We start from the raw sequence: 22,524 nt of genomic DNA, 5'->3' as shown, positions 1-22,524 counted from the left end.
ATCACACAACCCATTTTAAGGGTTCTTTTCTAATGGTTTACAATCAAATTTTCGAATGTAACTCTGTCGACTGTACTTTTGTTGAACAAGGAAAGTCGAAAACGGTAATGTCGAACTCCAAAAGCCAACCTAGGAATGGGTTTTAACATGGGTCGAGATAGGGACGAGATTTGTAGTTCAGCAATAGAAGTGAACACCTATCTCGACCCATGTTAAAACCCATTCCTAGGTTGGCATTTGGAGTTTGATACTGCCATGTTCGACTTTCCAGTTTGACAAAAATGCAGTCAACGGAGAATAAACTAGACTGCTCTGACAAAACAGCAAATGTAGATTTATATTCTTGATCTACAGTGTAAACAGCCATTACACTATTATACATTTTAGGATTAGAGGGCATAGACTTCTATTTCCTCTGGTCTTGTTCTCATTGGCACTAATATACTGCAACGGTGCTAGGACAGTTGATGCTTGGAATGTTGTTTCCATTGCAAGAAGATAGCGCGTGATGCTTTTGAGCAGGAGGAAAATGGCGCGCTTAAAGAAAGCAAACATAATTCACAAGAAAGAGATCGTACTCACCTCTGATTATATCCTAAGCAGAAGGCATTCTATGTTCAGAAGGTGTTGGGGTCTCAACAGGACTTAAAGTCAGTGATGGCTGCAATGGTGCTGGATGTCCAACTGTTTAGGAAATCATTCAGAAGTATACCTTTTCTAAAAATATTAGAAATGCTTATGTGACTATAAGGCAATACTTTGAAAGTGAAAGACAAGGATGAAAAGAGAATGAAGACAAAAAAAAACAACAAAAAAAAAAAACAGCCAAATAATACATTTATTCTGACTGTAGAAAAGAGTGGGAAGTACACTACTCCAATGGGAGGAGGAGAGATGCCAGTCCATTCAGAGATGAAGCAAACAAATTACAATAACTAAAGATAATTAAAGCAATGTGATGGGAAGGAATAAACATCAACATCTGAAAGAAAATAAACCACTTCATAAATAGCTATAAGCTACTCGCATGTCTCCTTCTGAGCATGATAATTAACATAAAACCTTACATGAAATTCCCTCTTAATCCCAAAACCTTTCTACTGAGGGATTTCAACTATCCATAAATAAACTGTCTAACCTAGTTTACCAGTGGTCAGCATATACAGTGCTTCCTTGACATTATAAGTGGTTGTTCCCTTGTATAAATTGCTAATTATCCTAAAAGGGGTCCCAGTACCCTTGATCTTGGTCATCTAATTTCCAAAAGTATCTCCTCTAGAGCCAAGGAAGTTTTAACTCTTATTTACTCTTTTCGCATTAGCCTCATTATTGAATATAATACCCCTTTAGCATGTATTTAGTAAATATATCACTCAGCTGGAGAGGCCCCCCCCCCCCCAAATTCCTAATTAAAAAGCCCAGTGGCCTTAAAAATCTTATTTATAACCTGACTTATGAGGGCAGACTGACAGTCCTCTCTCTGTACTCAATTTCTTATAGACTTCTCCTTGGGGATCTGTGTCTAGCCTTTCAAGTTTTGACCTCCTCCTTCTTAGAACATGGCTCCTAAAAGACCCAGTTAGAGTAACTAAAACTTAATAACTAGATACATAAGACAAGTCAACTTGATAGGGTCATATTCCAATAAATTCACTACCTATGTAACAGACCTCTACTACATATCAAGCAGAGCACACTCTTGTCACGTTCAAGGTAAACCTAGATAATTGAATGGGCAGCCTCAGATTCTCCCCTGGTCTATTGTGTATTCTCCTCCTTGAGGTTGTAGGGAAGCTCTGAATATAAGCTATTGGTTAAGCTTGCTATGGTGTGCAAACTGATTGCCTAGTACTTGCCCATAAGCCTATAAATCAATGAACCTATAGTTTTGTGCTTCAAGTAATTAATCAACATTGACTTCAACAGAATTTAGAAATGCTGTACTATGGCTTCATCATACTAAAGGAAAAAATGGATACTGGTCAATCTTACCCTGCCAAGGGGTGAAAATAATCAAATCATTACTAAATAAAAGAAATGAGATGATACATATTCTGAGCACAATGGATCAGAGAAATATTTTGTTTTAAAAAGAGCTGATTTAAATTAAACCTGAGATGGTTATCGAGGTTAAAACTTGATGAATAGTGGATCACAGATAAAAAGAATGTGAGTAAAGATCACTTTGTAGAAAAGGAGGAAGCCATTAAGATTCTTTCCATTTTTAATGGCTTCATCACTGAAATTTTAAAATAAAGGGCAATATTTTTCCACACAACTCAATAATCTTTAATTTCATAAACACTTAAGTATTTGGGCACTGAAAACAATGCCTGGTCATAACAGAGGAGTAGTCTGCTATTATAGCATATAGTGGTTCTGGACATTGTTAACTTGGCATATTCTTAGTTCTCTATAGTCTAACAAACTACAAGTTAATTATATGAAAGAAAGTGGTGCACAGGCAAAGTCTCCTGAATGTTAATTAAACAATCAGTGGATTCCTGGTCACCAAATAAAAACCAACGTTGGAATTCTACTTTATATTCTTTTTTTTTTTAATTAGTGATATTTGCAATGGGAGCATTCACATCATATAACAGAATTGTCTAAGGCTAGAATTCATAGGCATTTGCCATGCAACTACACAGTCCAAGTGCACACAGCTGCTTTTGTGCAGAGTGACAAACAAACCATTCATTCATTCATTCATTCATTCATTCATTCATTCATTCATTCATTCATTCATTTATTGTTTGATGACCAGTGTTGTGGATCGCTCCCAAGTGTACTCATTTCCATCATAGCCCAGGAAAATAACACAAGAATATGAGAGGGGGATTACAGTTTAATTTTACAGTAGCAAACAGAGGTAGAATGTATTTGGTAACACAAAGTAAGTCAATTATTTCTCATATTTACTTCAGTAAAATATGCTTGATGAAAACTTATAAGAACTATTAAATGGGATTAGCATATTAATACATTTCTGAATAGGAACACAGTTAAGTATATTGTAAGTATATATGTTAAGTAAACATCAATAGCATGACCGAACCAGGGAGACAGTGTAAACAAAGTGTAACTTCAGACAACTGTAACTAAGACTGTTTAGCTGTATCTATCTAAAGATACATACATAAATATAGATACATATGCACAACATTATGAATCATAGGATTATAGATATATGTATAATCAGCTAGTGTGACCAAGCAAGCATTCTTGTTCAGCACAGATCTACTGAGCAGATCTACAAGGTTTACTTTTATATCGTCGATCACACTTTGTCGAATGGCCACTTAATCAACGCAGTTTACGTGAACCGAAACTGTGAAAAATTTTAAACATCGAAAAACATTCGACATTTCCAGCTGTGCAACACCTCCACACCATTGCTACCATGGGTCAAAAAGGGGCAAGGTTTTGTCGTTCGCATATATGGAATTCGACATTGGAGATGTTCGCATTTTGGCATTCGCGGAAGTCGTGTCACCCATATCGAGATCGACGATATAAAGGTAAATCAATCTACAATGCAGCAACTACAGCAAACTTCGTGAGTCTTAGAGCTCATAGCAGATTAGAGAAAGAAAATAAGATAAGTATGGATGCTACATGGTAGCGTGTCTAGGACAGCTGTCTAGATGTAATAAATGATGTCAGAAATGTAACATAGGAAGTGAGGATTACTGAAGTTGTGCAAGTATTGGTATATCTGTGTGATATGCAAGTCCAGTGTTAGAATAATATTCTTGGGTAGCCAAAAACATACGACCACAAATACATTATAAAAAAGTGGTGATAAGGAGGTGGCTAGGATAACAAAAAAAGTGGTAAAATCTAGCAGAGGCAAATGCACAAGGGGAATACATAAGATAGCACTAAGCTGGGGTGGTAGGAAGGGCTGCATTTTAATTTTATTAATTTTTTCAATATAATGAGAGACTAAATGAGAGCAAAGTATGCAAAGGAAATGTAATTTTGAAAAGTGGGTGTAAGCTAGTTTGTAGGGACAAACAGACAAAGATGACTCCCTGCAGACAAATATGGTGGGTTGTGCAGTCATGATGACAGGGTGACAAAGGATGGACATATACTTACAAAAAGTGGACAAATAGTGATGACCACACTCTCGGTATAAGTATAATAAACAAGTATCATAAACTAGGAAGAAAGGTCACACAGATCAGGGAATAGGGTGAACTGCTAGCTATGGACAGGATGCCACTCCATTTCAGAGGACATCCTATATGAAACTCTTACCATATATCCCAGACTAGCTAGTGGTAGTGGCCAGGTTGCCCTCTTGCAGCCTGAGAGGATAGCTGTGTAAGTGATTCTGCTATTTGCTCAAGGAAGACTCAATGTGGCCAAGTCATTGCCTGACCTGTTGGTCCCCCACTTCCTCAACCAGCTGCTGCAGCTGTGGCTCATCCACCAGTGTATAGATATGGCTGTCCATTTGATACAGATTATTAACACTCTCAGCGGGAGAAAACCACATCCCCAAGATAAGGCCTATCATGTGCTGCATCAGAGGTAGGGTATAATGAAGCTTTCAGGGCCTCCCCTTCTTCCTTATCGAGTGGACTTGCATAATGGATACACAACATAAAATTTGTGGTTAGTATGACATTCCAGTATTTCATATTAATAGAGTAAATAATCTGGAAATTAGATATCAGATAGATACACCCCCACCTTGCAACCAGAATTTACAATCTTCTCTAACACCCAACTAAGTTAAAACATATCAGTTCACCACCTTAAAGATAATAATGCACATAGGAAAAGCTACCTGATGGACTGGCATGAACATATCAGGAAGAAATTATTATAAAAATGCAGTACACCTCTTTGCATTTTTGCTTCACTCTCCTGTAGCAACTCATGATGACAGTGCCTAACGTCATCATACTTATATCTGCAGTCTTCTGTCTGTAGTTTGAGAAGGCTTGAAGCCCAAGTTACAACAGGAACCCATTTTTGTAGGCTTCTTTATAATGTGTTTGGATCTGCTGTCTGAAGTCCCTATGAAAGAGATAAAAAAGCTAAAATATAAATAAATAAAACACTTGCACCCCCCCCCCCCCCAGAACCGGCTGGCCAGGATATTCATTTTCTTCTAATTAAAAAAAAAACATTTTTTTTTTTTATGGGCGTTCCTCTTTAAAAATGCCCTTTGCGCAATGGTACTGGAACCATAGAGTGAGGGGGAGGTAGCACCCCCTACACTTCTACAATAAATATATATATGCTGGGGGGTGTTTGTTGCTGATAAATATATATATATATATATATATATATATATATATATATATATATATATATATATATATATATATACTGGGGGTATGTTTTGCTGATATATATATATATATATATATATATATATATATATATATATATACACACATGTGTGTGTGTGTACTGCTGGGGGAAGTGTGTGTGTGTGTGTGTGTGTGTGTGTGTGTGTGTGTGTGTGTGTGTGTGTGTGTGTGTGTGTGAGAGAGACAGAGTGAAATGCCCTAGTTAGAGTTAGCAGATGGAATTTATTTTTAGTGCATTTTCAAGGAATTTTGATTTTCAAGGGAAGTGAAGTTTACTGCTGCTCATGCTAAGTCTGATTAAAATGTACAACTCGTTTGTTCAGCAAATGGTATCACTATTATCTTATAGAATTTTAAAGCAGTGTTGGTAGCACAGTAGGTAGCATACTTGCATTTTGATGCAGAAGGCTGTAGGTTCTACTCCCACAGTATATAGATTTCTATTTTAAGGGGCTGGAGTGCTATAGACATGAGTAGGTCCTCCTTTGGATGAGGTGTCTAGTAACTATGAACCTGTTTTTCAGCTTGCCACCCATCCCCTATTGCAATGTAGCAGCTTACCATTTTTTTAATGTAACATAGGCAATTTATTCTTCAAGGGTAGCAGGCACTGAATTTGTAGATGAAACACTGAAATATAAAGTTGTTTTCTAACAACAACCTCTTCATTAGTTTCAGATCTCTTTAATGTGAAATTATTCAGATGACTTTTGCTTCTTCAGAGATTGTGCATATTGACTGATATTGGTGGATTGTAATAGGAGAAGTGTGAGTGGCCTTTATGGTTGAAAGGTTCTGAACTGAGCAGATTGTCATTATTGGTTCATGTTTTTTTTCATTGCTTAGTGGCAAAATGTTCAAAACTATAAATTTAAAACATGCTCTATGAAGTGGTGCTGTATTATATAAGGGATATAATTCAATCATTATGTAGTATAATTGATTCACCTTCCTGATTGTATTAAAGAACTCCTGCATGATCCTAAAGATGTGTGCAAGGGGCCTATGATTTGAAAACAGCCCAAAGGTAAACTTAACCTGCCACTGGCCAGATGCCTTTTCTCTGAATGTGGGTTTCAATGCTGTTTCAGTGAATGTGAGTTTCAAAGGTTGAAAAGTTTTAATGTCAAGTCTGTTTTCATTGTAAGACTAAGGCTTTGTTTAGCAAATGTCTATCGGTGTTTGTGCTATAAAATTTGAAATAAAATTTGTAAATTAAATCCAAATATCTGTCATCATTGTAGAAGTAAAGCATAAAACTGTATGCACACTGAGTGAGAGTTTTGAACAGTGTTTATAGCAACTGGGGATAAATAGCCAAGGAAGAGGACACTGAAATGGCTGCATGTGTGTGTGTGTGTGTGTGTGTGTGTGTGTGTGTGTGTGTGTGTGTGTGTGTGTGTGTGTGTGTGTGTGTGTGTGTGTATGTGTGTGTGCATGTGTGTGGGGGATCTGGGTTTGCACCCCCCTACAAAAAATCCTGCGGGCTCCCTTGCATATAACCTATTCTTCCTTGCAGGATGCCAAAAGCTAATTGGTACAACAAAAAGGGAGCCACTTGATGTGTGGTAATGCATATCTTTTGTAGGCTGAACATTCCTTCATATGATGTTATTCTAATGAATGAGCTATGCATTAAACCTGCAACACAGAGAAATGTAATTAAGCAAATTTATTTATTTATATTTATATACATCCTCTAGTCCTATCTATTATATAGGCCCCTGCAAGCTAAACAGTACTCAAACTGCTGTATTTAAGATACAAAGTAACCCTTAGCCATCTTATCCAATTTCTCCCCACCTATTTCCTAGATAAAGCATTGTGTTGTAATAAAACTTAATGTTGTTGTACTTCTCACATAATGTTGTTGTACTTCTTGTTCCGAAGGATAATAAGGTGATGTAATATTGGGATGCTTAGACTTAGAAACATGGTTGTTGTTGTGTCTTTTGGCTTTTCCCGGTTAGGGGTCACCATAGCAGAATTCCGGTCCGCTAATGATTGGCAGTAGATTTTTACGTGCCGAATTGCCGGCCCTGACGCACAACCTTTAATGAAGGTACGCCCATTCATGCATGTCTCCACACAGAAGACTTAGGAACATTGTAATTAAGCTCAAATCTCATGGACCTTTACAACCCATGTGCCAATTATTGTATCTTTGTGTACATTACGATCTTACAAATGTAATAACCAGAAAGACTAAACAGTACCTGTATGTAAACTACTTGTATGTAAGCTACCTGTATGTAAACTAACTTTATGTAAACTACTTGTACGTAAGCTACTGATACTAGTTATCTCTGATTGTCTTTTGTTTCATCTGGAGCTTTTTTCCCCAGGCCTTCGCTGAAAATGGACATGTGTCCAATCAGATTTTCCCAGTAAACAACTGTAAAATAAAGTAAATAAAATACATTTTGTTGACTAGGTTAGTGCCACCAGGAAAGCAAGGTGTTTTCAATGGAGACCCGAGCTGGTATTTATACTGCCTAATGAAAATTTGGTAAGGGCAATGGGGAAGTTCCCCTGTGCTCCTCTGTTTGGGAACTACTGTGAGGTAAATGGAAAGAGGAGCATGAGAAGTGCTACAAGTTGCAGCAGAGCAAAAAACAATCAGTGAAAAGATGTTGGCGACTACAGTTATGGATGAGAACAAGTCAGCAAACTTGTTATCAAGGCAGTTTCTGAGGAGAGAAGAGAGGATCCTGTGCTTACAGTACGTGCATAAGGAGGTTTGGAAGACTCTTGTTTTATGTTAATTGACTTGTGAAGATGAACCAGAGGACAGTGTTGCTACTCCATGCATCCAGGCTATTGAACTGGCCCAGGAAAGTGAAGGAGAGGGAACAAGAAGTTTGGAAGATGTTGCACAGTGGGAAGGTGAACTGTAAACACCAGCACAGTCACAGGAAGTGTCAGAGAAAGTGTATATCAAGAGAACATATGCAGCACTGGTGGCTGTTATAGAGAGAAGGAGAGAGTAGAGTATTAAGCAGAAAAGAATGCCTACAGTAGGGATTTCTCAGGTTTGTTACTTGGGGCAGTATAATTGAGAAACTAGGATTTAATATATCACAAATCCAATCTGAAATTAATTTTGGAAAGGAACAGTTTTGTAATGTGATTTTTGAGATATTTGAATTAATGGACAAATTCATGTATGCAGTTCAAAGAACTAGTGGTGTCCTTGGAAGGATATGTGTTTTGTGTAGTAACTTTGGTGTTAAAATAGAGACTAATGTTTTATTTTAGGTCTGATGACCTAGAAGAAGGGGACATTTTGGGCTAGTTTCTATTTCTATGTCAGTCTGTGTATTCTATGAACAAATTATATGATGAAAGGAATATTTGGACTGGGAGATGGGAATTATGTGGTGGTGCCTCACAGTACGACGCTGTCCAGTTCGATTCTCAGCTAGAGCATCTTCTACGTGGAGACATGCGTGAAAGGGCATACCTTCGTTGAAGGTTGTGCATCAGGGCTGGTAACTCGGCACGTAAAAATCAACTACCAATCATTAGCGGACCGGAGTTCCACTGTGGCAACCCCTAACCAGGAAAAAGCTGAAGGACACAAACAAATGTATTACAAGAAAAGGAAAACATTGCAAAGCACATTTATTTATTTACTTACTTCTTTCAGTTTGATAAACAGGTAAGTGGATTGGCTGACATATCCCTTTTGACCATGACCCAGGCACCATGGCACAAAACACCAATAAAAAGTTATGCAAAGGCAAAAGAATACACAGAGTTGTATATAGCACAGTAACAAAGTTGAGAAAATGCATTTATATATCATTTAGAATTAAAAAGGCAAGTGATATTATTATTTACAGTTTATACAACTAAGTTAGGCATTCCTCTAATAGTCATTCATTAAAACTATGAAATATGTGACTACAGAGTGCACTGCAAAGACTAGCCATTATCATGGAGGCAATATCATTTGGTGTCCTTAAACACTTGTTCTTTTAGTTTATTTCTAAATAATTGAAGTGACACTTTCTTCCTCAGTTCTGCAAATAGCTAATTCCAAACAACAGGGAATAGCCTAGAGATAGCTCTTTCTCCCTGGAGATTTTAAAATAAGGTTTAATGGGTTTAGTGCTATCTTCTTGGCTGTTTCTAAGTGTGTAGTTAACCTTCTTGATTTATTATTTTGTTTTTTTTTTTCTTTCTGTGGGGGACTGGACAATGTCCCATTTTTAACTGATTCTGGAGTTGACATCAAAGAAGAAATGTGGCTTTGTCCTTTACAGGTAACATGTCATACCCCTGCAGAAGTTGGCAGTGATGATTTGGGGATTCTGCAAGAACAAATGTGCAGATTTTGTTTATACTACTTTTTTATTTTATATGTATTTGGGCTGGAATGTAAGTTATAAGGTGGAGCCCATATTTGATTTTTAGGGATAAGCACAATTTTAGCTAAGGCATCATAAGCTGTAGGGGTAAGGAGGCATGAGATTCTGTAGCATAGTTTTAGTTGGTGAGTATTTGTCTCATTTATATGTTGATAAATGCTTGTGGTCCAAGGTGATCAGTGGGTACCTCTGTTCTGTTACTAGTGGTAGTGGGTTGCTGTCTGTATACTTGCTTATGGGCATTTAGGGAGTTTTGTGGGGTGTGAAATATCATGATGTTAGACTTCAGGGGAATGATTAGGAGCATATTTTATTAATTCAGTAGTTTATATCTGTAAAGCTAGATTATAGTTTCTGCTGAAGGGTCAAAGTGTTCGTGCATGATATAAGTAGTAAGATGTCATCTGCATGATGGACCAAGTTTAGGTGGGGCAGGTCAGCAAATATATCAATGATGAATAAGGAAAATGACAATAAACCAGGGATGGATTCTTGTGAAACTTCTGTATCAACAGTAACTTCATCTGAAGGGCAGATTCTTAGGTGTACTTTTAATATTCTGTTTTGGAGGTAACTATGAAACAGTGTTATTGTATTTAGGCCAACACTGAATTTGCTAAGTTTGTAAAAGAGCAGTTTATGATTTATTGTTTTAAATAATCTTGCTATATCAGTGAACAGACACCCTGTTAATTCTGTATCATTCATTTTGTTATAAATATTTTGCAATTATGCTTAATGGAATCAAAGGGACTGTTAGATATCTTGACTAATCTAAATTTGTTTTTGTGCTATAGAAGATTGTTGAATGAATGAGTATACAAAAAAGTAATATAATGTATGTGAAGTTATAAATCATAGCAATAAAATATGTAGGCCATATTGCAGGTACTGCAAATATAATAAACACTGATGGTATGACTATGCTAAAAAATGAAAGTGTTGAAAATGAAAATACGAAGCAAACTGTGCAAGCTGAGTCATGATGAAGATGGGGATGAATATGCTTTTAGGCATGAAAGAGAAATTATAAAGAATGGCCAGATGTAGGGTTAATGATGATGTTAAAAAACCAAAAAGAGACTGAAAAGATACATAAAAATTAAATATGTTACCATATGAAATTGAATTAATGAAAGAAACAATAGCTTGAAAGTAAGAACAATTTTTTCTGTAATTTCCCTTAATGAACACAGTATGAAAAATGAAACCAGAAGAATTTCTGTGATATAACCATATAAACAGTTAAATATGACATAATATACTTATTAAATACATATTTAAATAACAAAAAGTGCAGAAAGAAAATTTAAAGTAACTATTAACGAGGGAATATCATGAGCTCTCTGGGCAATGATTATGGAATCATAATATTGTATGAGGTGAATTATATTACATTATGTGAAGTCACTATTATTTGACCGGAAAGGTTACTGACATTAGATTGCTGTAGTAAAGGGTAAAAAAAAAGATTCATGGTAGTTTATGCATTTACGTCAGGTACCAAGAACATACAACTTTTTCAAGAATTACAAAAAATATATTTGAATGTTAGCATGAATATAGTGATTTTTTGGAGACTATAATTGTGACATTAACCAAATAAGAAAGCATGGAAAAAAATTGAATTATGTAAAGAGTTTTTTATTTCATAGTTTTGACTTAATATAGGACTTGACCATAAATATACTTATATGAATGGGAAGGTAAGGACAAAATTGGCTTTTTGTATTCTTAGAGTGATTAAAGGCAGCTAATACTGGTACTTTTACTTTGTGGATTTCCTTATCATGTAACAGTTTGGGCTGTTTTGGACATAGCTTGTTACTGAAGAAGGAAAGGGATGTAAGAAAGTAACAGGACACTGTCCAAAATTGCAGGCACAAGATGAAAGTAAGGCATCATTTGCATAATATTTAAAAATGAGAGATTTTATAGAAATTGGTTAGAGTGGTGGATTGATTGCAAAACAAAATATAATATGACATGTCTTAATGTAGAATGTTTGTGGCATAAGAGCAAAAAAAAATTAAGAGGAAGAATGTCAAAATTAGAAGTTATAGGAGGTAATAATGAGAAGGCAAAGATAAAGCAAAAATATTTAGGTTGAATGAAGCAAGTATAAGAAATAGGTTAGTAACTCATTAACATATATGTGGTGTGGAATGTCACACCTCTAGCAGCCTACATGCATCATTGCATTCCAGAACATTTGCTGAAAATTCAACTTAAGTGCATAAGATAAACAAATGTAAAAAATTTGTAAACAATAAAAGCTATTACACCTGTACAAGTAACAATGTTATCAGTAGGAGGTGTGCCATACACTGATAATAGGTAGCATATTCATAGCCTTTCCTTAAATATTATAGTAAATTATAATGCATACAAACCCAGAATTATAATTTTTGCAAAACATACACAAATTGTGATATCATGAAAACTGTACAATCTAGGTATATATTGTTAGAATTTTTTTGTTAGCCAGACATAAGCTTTCATGTGGCAAAAATGAATTCTTCTCTGGTTAATCGAGTTCATGGATTCTGTCTCGGAATTTGGTACAGATTTTCACTTTAAGATTATCTAGGAGATCCACTGATATCCTTTAGAGCCTCAATGTTCTTTTCTTATTTAATTTATCTAAATGGTAGCACTCTAGTTTTTGTAAATATTGTATATATTTTTGTTTGTTTTAGAAGTTTTAGATTGTATTAGGCCTACCTGCATATTCATATCTTCATGTAATGTTCATTTACTCTTGATGTGAAATAAATAAAAAAGTTATTTGAAAAAAAAATTCTTCTCTGAGTGCACGTTTATTGAGATATTTACTGAACTATGAAAATATACTTAATTGTATAATTAACAATATAACTAATACTGAATATTTCTTAAAATGTGCAACATACGGTGGTGCAAATATCAATAACAGTCTTCTTCAAAAAAATCTAAGGTTTTCCCTGATGCCATTTAATAGTTCATAAGTCAGCTGTATTTTTGAAGTACTAAGTACATATGGAAATATTTTTTATTTTCATAATTAATAACAAAAAATAGCAATATCTCCAATATAGTATAATATAAATCGATGCTGACAATGAGTTTTCCTGTCCCTCCATGGCATTTCACTCCATATCCTTTAGCAGCATGTAGGTCTGTCAGTTATGAAACTATTAAATATGGAAATATTAACAATAAATGGCAAACAGTGATAAATTTCTCTACTGCTAGAAATAGTAGATTAACAAGCATGATGTTATTTTATTAATAAATCCTTTCCCTTTCTAATATTGCCTTTTAATTAACTGATAAGTCACTTAGTTTATGGAGCCAGGCCTAAAAAAAGGTCTGGGCAACATAAACAGCTATGGGTATTAACTGGAAATATACAAAAAGCTTGAATGTGTTACGGTAAAAATGTTGTTAAATGTAGAAAGAGAGTAATCATAAAGTAGGCAAAGTATGACAAAAGTAAATGGAAAATGTGATATTTAATAAGCAAGGAGAAATAATCAAAGCTACTGAATCTTTTCCTTAAACTATGTATGCACAGAAACAGAATATATACAGGAGGTAGAATGAGAAGTTAACCACATTTCTAAAAAAAAGAATGTATATATTAATCAGAGAAATTACTAATGAGGAAGCTCATAAAAAAACTCTGTCTCTCTCTCTCTCTTTCTCTTTCTCTCTCTCTCTATATATATATATATATATATATATATATAGAGAGAGAGAGAGAGAGAGAGAGAGTGGAAGAACTGAATCTGCAGCAGGGAAATTTGGTATTAATACATATTTTACAGAAAAATGAGCAAGGAAAAGCTGAAATGCTTTCATAAAATGAGATGTGAGGAAGTGAATTAAGGCATTAAGTCAAGAGAAATTTACAGACGTATTATTAGACTTATTCGGAAAAATAAGAATTATAAGAAACTATTATGTGACTGGATACCCATATCCATATGTCATTTGGAATATAAAATAGTCATTACAATTTTTCAAATAACATTTAGTAATGTCACAAAAATGGTAATTGCTGATTGGGTATATGGGATAAAAATAGAATATAATAGAGATATGTCAGTTATAGTTTACAAATTGAAAGAAAGGGTTTCTCAGAGTCAAACTGAAGGTAAAGAGACTTTGTGTGACATTGAAAAGCCATATGGTAATATATGACATAGTCAGTTATGGGATATTCTAAAGCACTATTGTTATTTCAAATAAAACTAGTATTTGTTAAAGTTGTCTATGAAAATACTAACACAAAGATATTAGTAAATGGTTGGCTAAGAAGACAGACTGAAGTTAAAAGTGGGGTATGTCAGGGATGCCTTATGACTACTATGTTTTGGTTTGGTATTGTAATAAATGCTCTTAAAGAAAAATTAAAAAGAAATAATTGTGAGGCAAATCTGATTTTAGGGACTTAGTGATATAGTCTATAATGATGTGTTATGAGATGATACTGTTATAGTTGTTACAAATCAAGGTATGGATAATGTTATGGAGGATTTGTGTTTTCTTCTGAGGATGGCTGGATTTTTCTTAAATAGAAAAAAGTAAAGGACTATGTGGTATATATTTTACTAGACATGATATTAAAGTATTAGGCAGTAAATAGGGAGATAGGCAGATTACACTAACCAATGGAATGATTTATTACATGATGTAAAGGATTTAATTGTTGCATGGAAATCATACGACTTATTTTTCCAGAAAAAAAAGTATACTTAATACAGATAGAAATATTAGGAAAGCTAGAGTATTTAGGTAGAAAATTTAGTTTCCTGAAAGGCTTGAAAATAAACAATTAGAGGTTGTTTTTCTTGCATTTGGGATTCTAGATTAAACCATATAAAAACAGATACAGAATGCAATGTACTTTTTTTTGGCTTATTGCCTTTTATTTGGGTTTTAAATATTATAAAAAATGAAAAAGATATTGTTTCTAAATATTACATGTAAAATATGATTACATTTTCTAATGACAAAATCCAGGAAGTATAAGACAGATGAAAAAGTTGAAGTAGAAGCTGTTGAATTAATACAAAATCATATATCTGAAGTGACAAAAATAGGAAAGGTTTGCATTAAAACTTTACGAATAAAAGTTATATAAACTGAAATTAACTGAAACTGTTAAAGTAGGAAAAAAGATTTGGGTATATAAGGAATGAGATGTTTTATCATGAAGATTGAAAACAAACTTCCAATCAGCCATGAAGTATCAGCAGTTATCTGCAAGGTTATGCTATATGTGCAACAAGGAAGAAAGAATTGAGCATGTATTTTCAGATTGTGAAAGAATGAAATAATTCAAGACAGAAATGTGAGATAACTGGAATATTAAAAAAATGAATATGCAAATAATTTTATATTTTTGTAAAAAAACATGCATTGCTTACTATACTTATTTCCTTGTTTCACTTGAAAGAAAGTTACTGTTTGTCGTTTTTGCATTTAAGTTACCTGTAACACATTGCACTTAAGTTACCTGGCACTTGCTCACTAAAGCAATTATATAAGTCAGCACTAAAAATTAAAAGCACTACACCCTCACTCCTCATTGGCCCTTGATTTCAATTATAAAGGAATTCCCAATACTATTCTAGCATGTCCAAAGGTCAGTTGTCAATCTCCTCGGTCCAGCTGGTGAATCTGGGAATCTTGAGGCAATGTTACAACTGCCTCATGTACACAGACAACCCTCTCCTCCTCCCAACAAATTCCAACACATGTGAAAGATGCAACCATATAGCCAAACTGGAGGCTAAGCTCTCTCAACTCAGTACTGGCATAACCAGTCAGGAGGAGAAGGAAACCACACTCACTACAATTCCAGTCTCACATAGACCTACCACGACAGCAAACCAAACACATAATCACACAAAAACATACTCGGAGGCTCTAAATAAAGATCTGCCTAAGCAGCAGAGACCTCCAAAGCAGACACCCAAGCAACTGCTACCCCAAAACAAAACACGTGCAACACATATCTCACAAAGCCAGTGTGCCGAACAGTCACAGCCCTTAAGGCTAAACAACACACCTGATACACTTGTAATAGGTGACTCTATCGTCAGGCACACTGACGTCCCGCTCACCAGGCTGAACAAGGAGAAGGTCACGATGAGCAGCCTGTCGGGCGCTAGAATTCGCCACATAACACAAGCACTCAGGTCACTCCAAGGCAAGTACAAATATGACTCAGTCATTGTTCATGCTGGTGTGAATGACCTGAGACGTACCTCCCTGGACTACATGAAAAGAGACATAGAGGAGCTCTCTGAGCATGTAGCCCAGGCCGGTATAACCCTGACCTTGAGTAGCATCTTACCCTCACCAAGAATGATGCCACAATATGAAGACAAGATGATCAATTTCAACAATTGGCTTAAGTACTGGTGTCATTCAAAGGGGATCCAATGCCTGTCAGCCTGGGATGATATGCTCGACAAGCCATGATGCTTCGCTAGGGATGGCTTGCACCTGTCACCCCTGGGCTTTCGGATATTGTCAAAGGCTCTTGCTACCCCCATAGTGCCTTTTTTAGGCAAGGCTCAAAAGACAAACCCACCTCCATAGGTATCACAAGGGATAAGAAACTAAGAGTAACGCTACTCAATGCCAGAAGTCTAAACCTCAAGATGCATGCACTTGAAACTCTCCTTAGCATGGAGAACATCGATATCTGTGCAGTAACAGAAACCTGGTTCAGAGCTCCCGAGAGCACCCCAGCACTACCAGGTTATACCTCATACAATGCTTTTTGGCTCCAAAACTTGGACCGAACCACAAAAGGAGGGGGAGTATCGATATTCATAAAAGAATATTCATCAACCTCCAGGTTGGTGGCAAAGCACGAAGCATCAGAGACTATCCATGTGCAACTAACAGTGGGTAAAACTGCCTTCCAGTTTATAGCCTGCTACAGACCACTCTCCCAAACCCAGGAATCCCACTCGGCCTTCCTGAGAACACTGGAAAATATGAAGGTCTCTCCAAACACCATTATATTGGGTGACTTCAACTACCCAAACATAGACTGGGAGCATTACTCTAGCTCCAACACCCTAGCCCAAAGGTTCCTAGAATTCATAAACTCAAATGCTATGGAACAACTTGTTACCACTCCCACAAGAGGGGAAAACATGCTGGACCTGATCATCACCAACATGGGGACTCTATGCTCCAGACCAGAAGTGTATCCCTCACTGGTAAGATCAGACCATAAACTGATCTCACTGGATATTCATATCCTGACCCCACCCCCTGCCCAGAAAACCACAGTGAAAAACTTCTCTAAAGCAAATTTCACACTCCTCAAAACCGAGGTGGAATCCTTCAAAGCCCCTGGCCTGTGGAAAATACGGCCCAGACCGCAGAATCCTTTATAAATGCATTCTATGAACACCTTCAGGAATGCATGGATCATGCAATCCCAAATAAAACCAAGACCCAATCCTCCAAAGGCAGACGTCCTGTCTGGTGGACCCCAGCCATAAACAAATTATACAATAGAAGGAGGAAGCTACTACATGATAGAGCAAAATCCCAAAAAGGGAAGGCATCTCTGATCAGTATTAGCAAAAAACTAAGGGCACTCATAAAATCGTCTAAGGCCAGCTTCGAGAGACAAATTGCACAGGACACTAAGGATAATCACATGGCTTTCTTTAGTTATGTTAGGAACCTGGGTGGGAATTCCCAGATATGCTCAGAATTAGTCCAAATTGACAAAAAATACACCGAACCCACAGACATTGCCAACATCCTAGCTGACAGGTTCAGCACAGACTTCTCCCCCCCCTCCCCACCAAAAGGGCAAATATCTATCCCAGCAGAGTGCTGCCCCCCTGACATCTCAGATGCTCAGGTAAGAGCCACCCTCTCCAAAGCAAAAAACACAGCATCAATGGGACCAGATGGTGTCCCGGGCTGCATCCTACATGAACTCCAAGAAGAGCTAAACCCAAACATAAAACTACTGTTCAGTCTCAGCCTTACTACAGGATATGTACCCAAAGAGTGGTGTACAGCAACAGTGGTCCCTCTCCACAAAGGTGGTGCCTTAACGGACCCTGGAAACTATCGCCCCATAAGCCTGACTAGCTTGGTCTGCAAAGCTATGGAAAGGATCATCATGGACCTCATAAATAAAGATATTGGGGACCTACAGACACTGGATCCTACCCAGTTCGGCTTTGTTAAGGGCAGATCCTGCCTCTTAAACCTGGTCGACTTCTTTGAAACAGTCACCTAGGCCATTGACGAAGGGAAGGTGGTCTACACAGCCTACCTGGACCTCGCAAAAGCCTTCGATACAATACCCCACTCGGGCATTATAGATAAGCTCACCAGCTTAAATATAAACCCCTATGTCACTAGATGGGTTGCAAACTGGCTCAAGGACAGAACCCAAATGGTTAGAATTGCTGGAGCCATGTCAGACTCCAAACCAGTTACAAGTGGCATCCCACAAGGCTCAGTCCTGGGACCTCTCTTGTTCGGTATATATTTCTCAGAGGTACAGGCCAACACAGAAGGACTGTGGCTGACCAAGTTCGCAGATGACTGCATACTGGGCGCCAAAACATTTTATATAGCTCACCTAATCATGAAGGGATTCACATCTAGATTAGGGGAGGTCATCGTGCCTCTTTACTCATCCCTCATCAGGCCCATAATCGAGTACAATGCCCCTTTTGGGATGTACCTTACCAAACACCGCAGCAACTGGAAAGACCCCAGAAGTACCTCACCAAGAGGATCAAAGGGCTCAAACAGATGCCATATGCTGCCCGGTTAAAGAAACTCCAGCTCTACTCAGTGGCATACCGCCTGCTCAGACGCGACCTGTGCCTGATGTATAAATCCATGTCCAACCCGGAATTAAGGGACATGCTGCACCTCAAAAAATCCAAATCCCATCGAGCTACACACTCGAGAGACTTAAACCTCAGCACTGAAATAAATAGGACATGCTGGAGGGACACATTCATAACCCAGAGGCTCCCTTCACTCTGAAATAAAATCCCAGTCCAGGTTAGGCAGAGTCCCTCATTGACTCTCTTCAAGAGGAATCTTGATGAGTGGATGGGAGATCGTAGGTTTACCCCTGGTATCACTTATGTGTCACTGTTAGACAGAGGCACAGTACACTAACCTCAAAAAAGGGCATAGCAAAATTAATTTAAAATGGGTGGTGAAAGCCTAACATACTCTGGCTAGGCTTATAAATGCCCTAGGGCAGATAGCCTAGTATGAACCTATGAACCTATGAACCTAGAAAAATGATTTTTTTTTGCTTGTATTCAGCGTATTTGGTTAACTAGATACATTGAAGTTTTTTATAATACAAATAGGATGAGTATGAAATTAGAAGAAAGGCAGAAAAGTGGTTATGGATGAAAGAATGAAGAAGATACAAAATATAAGGTATTATGAAGTTTGTGTTTGGTATTGCAGGTTTTTAGACTTATTAATAAGGGACATTGAAGGAATTGATGAGCATTGAAAAAACAATATTTTTAAGCTGGTGATTATGTTTTCATGTTTTGTAGATGTTATTTTCACTGTTTAAATAGAGAACTCCCATTCTTTTCAATATGTGTTCTGGGATCTTTTACATTCACCCAGGCTTCAACAACCAAAAGCTTGCTGTAGTACATCTACCCAAGCTAACATCAAATTAGGCAGATTGGACTTCGGTTTAACATGTCATGCAAAGGATGACACATTCTAGAATGCTACACTGCAGTGCCAGTAATGGAAAAATTAATCAATTTACCAGTGGTAGAAATAGAACCACAGCCATCTGATTTTCCAGCATCAAAAGTGAGTACGCAATTCCGAGGCATTCATTGTGCAAACTCTTATTTGCCTGTATAATCTGCAAAATGTTTTAAAATTTTGAAGTTTAGAACAATCTTGCCGTTTTCTTTACATTTTATTTGTAAGATGCTGTATACTGTGTTGCAGTTCCTGGCAGGCTTTCTGTATCTCTATATCTGTCTGTATCTGGATTTTGCTAGTAAGGTATACATTTTACATTCTGGCAACTGGTTTCAAGCATAAGGATCATTATAGAAATACAGGCATGCACCTATTTGTATTGCTGTGTTTTTACAGCATTATTTCGTTAGCTTGCTCAGACACCAAGTGCATACACCAAACCTGTGTTCCTCTTGTACTGAGCAGGATTACTATCAAAGCAACGCATTATCAGCTGGGTAAAACTAACCTATCTCATGATAGTCTAACCACAGCTCATGTTCCCTATTAGTGGGTGAACAATCCAATGCTTGCTGAATTCTGCTTCACAATGATAGGAAGAGCTGACATCAAAGGATCAAAAAGTGACATCGCTATGAATGCTTGGCTCCCACAAGCCAGTTATCCCTGTGGTAACATTTCTGAAGGATCATGAGGCACTGCTTTCATGGTCTGTATTCATACTGAAAATCAAGATCAAGTGAGCTTTTGCCCTTATGCTCCATGGGAGGTATCTGTCCTCCTTGAGCTCACCTTAGGACACTTGCATTACTCTTTGACAGGTGTACCACCCCAGTCAAACTTCCCACCTGACACTGTCCCCAGAGTGGGTCACACCTGGATGCCCAGGTGCTTGGAGTCAGAAGCAAGAGCCCTGGTGGGGCTCACCCCCTCACCTCACCAGGTAAGTGAAAAAAGATAAAAGTAGTGGTACTTCATCGGCAGCTGAGGCCTCCCACTTATTCTACACCTCTCATGTCTCTTCACAGTGCCAGACTAGAGTAAAGCTCAACAGGGTCTTCTTTACCTTCTGATTCTGCCAAGCCTGTTCCCTTGGCTGTGGTTTTGTTAGACAGTAGGTAGGGACATTAGGAATCTTGTTCATCCATTCATTACTACAGCTGCACTTATTGTGCTTTTTTTTTGGGGGGGGGTATACCATACCATGTTGGCAGTCAATGTTACAAGCTAAACTCTTTCAAGCTGTGTGTCTTATAGGGCCTGCACACAGTGAATATATAATTTTGTGGAGTAGGTGCATTCTTTGTATTTGTAAACAGCATTAGTAATCAGTATGCATTCATTTATTCTATATGAACTTTGGGGGTGGGACTTTATCATGCCATGTCAGCAAACTATTTTACACAACTAAAAATCTACAAAAACTTGTCAACCCACACGACATGAAAAAGATAAACTCCAAAACTAATAAACTGTTACAAGTACACTCCACTATTTGTTAGCAGCCTTCATTGTCTACATGGTGAACCAGGCTGACAAGGTAACAAAAACTTAGTTTTTTTTTCAGTTTTCAATGTAAAACAAGAATTTAGCACTTTTATCCTGAATGAACTTCATCTGATTCCCATAACAGAGTGGATAGTAAAGGCTTATATCAACTTGTGGAGCGTAGTCAAAATTATTTCTTGATTTTGAGTAATTGTCATTGTCTTCACTACAGTGTTCTGTGTTTTTTGCATTCATAGGTCAAAACAGTGATCACCAACAGATGGACAAGGTTCTAATGTACACAGCTTTTGAAAGTCTGCTGATGGTGCTAAGACACAGGCACATGTGTCACAGTCAGATGACAGGGTTTCACTAATGCTGTCTCATTCCTAGATGGTGAGCCACCCTTCACAGAGTGTTTACAAGCAGCCAGACATAGGCAGTATCCACTAGTTGTATTAAGTATATACCATACCTTCTTGGAGAGGGATATCCTATCACTGAGAGCCTGACAACTGCCCCAATGTCTTAAATAGCAGTTTTAAATATGTATATTTCTATCTGTGCAAGCATGCCAACTACAGGGATTTCCAATGCCAATATACCTCACAGTTACCCCCTGACATATATATAATATTGTGGTTAAACCAGTAGATGTACAGGATTATCATCCAGGCATATTCTGTTGCTACACACTCAACCGAGGAACTAGCAAGCGTGTTGTGTAGCATTTGAGAAAGTGCTGCCCAGCACTGTTGAGAGCTCCCTGAGGACATCATTGAATGAGAGGAAGAATGTAAACTAACCAGAATGTGTCAATTAAATTCACTGCACATTTATAGAGAAACTGTTTCAAAACAAGAGTTAAGGCTTGAAATACCATGTGTACATTCATGAGACATAGAAAGGGGTCTGTTTTGTATTTATTTTTATTTTTGTCTTATTGTTTGTTTGTATGTCGGTTGCTTGTTTGCTTATTTTTAAGCAGTGAGGTAGACTTTTGTGATGATATGGTGAGTTACAAACCAATCCAAATGATGAAGCTTGTTTAGAATATTCCACAAATTGCAAAATATTCTTTATGGAGAGTATAATACAAGACAGCAATACAAGAACATGTGAATACTGATACATGATATTATTCATAAACTGCCAGTATTTTATGCTACATAACATAAGCAGTGGGCATCAGACTTTCTAAGTCATATTAACTTCCTAAGTTACAGGAGGGCCTTATAACAGACAAATGAAGCAAATGAAGCATAAGAAGTAAGGCTGGTAGTAAAGACAACTAAGGGTTAAGGGAAGCTAAAGAAAACTAGAATCTGATTTGTGTGTGTGTGAGTGTGTGTGTGTGTGTGTGTGTGTGTGTGTGTGTGTGTGTGTGTGTGTGGTTTATATGTGTGCACATATGTCTCTGTGTGCATGTGTGTGTGTTTGTACATTTGTGTATACATATGTATGTATGTATATATATATATATATATATATATATATATATATATGTATGGGTCTACCTGATAACACCGACACGCCAAAACACTGACAACGAAATAACCGACATGAAAAAAATAGAAAAAAAGTTC

The sequence above is a fragment of the Protopterus annectens genome, chromosome 6.part0 (genome assembly GCF_019279795.1).
Source record: "Protopterus annectens isolate FY-2018-M chromosome 6.part0, PAN1.0, whole genome shotgun sequence".
Lineage (NCBI taxonomy): Eukaryota > Metazoa > Chordata > Ceratodontiformes > Protopteridae > Protopterus > Protopterus annectens.
This window is presented reverse-complemented; position numbering follows the sequence as displayed.